At 26.5% G+C, this 1,786-nt stretch overlaps 1 long non-coding RNA gene across 1 annotated transcript; it reads left to right on the forward strand.

Annotated features, from left to right (window-relative positions):
• Positions 1–484: 484 nt before the first annotated feature.
• Positions 485–1,472, forward strand: LOC136225825 (uncharacterized). Its single transcript, XR_010687335.1, has 4 exons — positions 485–572; positions 701–776; positions 870–954; positions 1,266–1,472. It is a non-coding gene; the product is annotated as an uncharacterized lncRNA (long non-coding RNA).
• The last annotated feature ends 314 nt before the right edge of the window (positions 1,473–1,786 follow it).

Here is a 1,786-nt window from a genome sequence, read left to right on the forward strand (position 1 = left end):
TATTACGTAAACTCTAAAAAACCGATAAATTCATTAAAGAAAAATAGAATTTCATCATTATCTTATTAGAAAGTAACGTAGAGGTAGACATAAGGTAAAATTTAATTCAATAAAAATAAAGTTAAAAAATTACAGAAATTTGTTTAGATAAAAAAGTTCTTCTCCAATTTTTTTGAATTGATATTTAACTGTTTAGCATTTTCAAAATTAAAAATTAATATTAATATATCAAGGTATAAATATTTGAATAAGATTAATATTTTCATAAAAATAAATTTATCATATTAAAATATAATTTAATAAAGTAAATTAATATATATGGATTATTTTATAAATTTTGATAAAAATTCTTTTATATTTGAAGATTTCATAATTTATGCTTTAATTAGTTAGGCCCAAGAACATAACCCAAACCCAATAACACTAACATAACCTAACCTTAGCATTAAAACCCCCCAATTTCCTCTCCTCACATCCCATCCAGGCAGTTTCTTCCTACGTCTAGCGTTCCGCCATCACCGAATGCATGAGCAACCACTCAGATCAGAGTCCAATCTCTCAATTTCTAAGGGGTAAGCATGTCTTTCTTATCTGTTTCACGTCTACTTTTTCTTTGCTTTCTCGCTCTCTCTCTCCCCCGTTTTCGTTTCCCTCACATCTTTGAACACTAGATTTTTTTGTTCTTTTTTTCTCTATATAGGTCGATTTCTCATTCTTTCACCAAATTGGTTTGAAGCCTTGTGGGTTTGATTTGAATGGAAGAAAAAAATTAGAGGGTTAACAAATCTTTCTCTTCTTCTCGGTTTACTTGAATGCCTTTCTTTTAATCTATTTGTTTTCTCTGTTTCTTACTATTTCTTTTATTACAGCTTCTCTAAATGAAATGCCTATCAAAAATCTATTAATAGATGCTTCTGAAAATCGAAGACCTTTCAATAAAAAGGTTAGATGCAGGTAGTATCTCTACTGCAAAATGATATGATTGATGTGTGTATAAAGAATTGGTATATTAGAATGTTGAAAGGTTAGATGGAGGTAGTATCTCTACTTGGGTAAATTAAATTGATGGTTGGATATGAAGTTTGGTGTTCCTGCTGGATTTAAAAGTTGAAATAGAAGATGCCACTATTTATGGTTCTTGATTTTGTTGAGTTTGATGTGATGATAATAACATGTTCTATACCATTTGGCTTTTCTCTATTTTTTCTAAAAGAATTACATAAACTAATATTTGACAATTGTATTCAATGTGATTCTTTTGACAGAAGGAAGTTGATTATCATTACGATGGATGGAGCAAATGGAAATGAAAGCATAAATGGGAATGGGTTTTATCAGAAGAAAGATAGAAAACCACAGAGGAAATTTGTGCAGTAAAGAAATAGAAAAATAGAACAAATTTCTTCTCTTTTTTGTTTTATTTTTTTATGGTTGTTATAATTTAATATTGGTTTCAGATATAAATAATAACAGTTTATGATTATCTATATTATCATTTTATTTCAATTTTATTTTATAGTCCTTTTACATGTCATTTCTTTAAGTTGATCAGAATTTATCGTTATTAATATTTTAAATAATTAAAAAAATAATTTTAATTAATTTAATACCAAACGAATTATTATGCGAACAATGATAATTATTTATCATAAATTATTATTTTTAATGAGAAATTAAATTTTACGATAACAAAACTTTGCCTTTATTATGACAATCATAATATCACCAGAATTATATAATTTTCTTAGTTATTTTGATATTCGTCACCATAAGTCATGGATTTTCT

The sequence above is a fragment of the Euphorbia lathyris genome, chromosome 4, assembly GCF_963576675.1.
Source record: "Euphorbia lathyris chromosome 4, ddEupLath1.1, whole genome shotgun sequence".
NCBI classification, from domain to species: domain Eukaryota; kingdom Viridiplantae; phylum Streptophyta; class Magnoliopsida; order Malpighiales; family Euphorbiaceae; genus Euphorbia; species Euphorbia lathyris.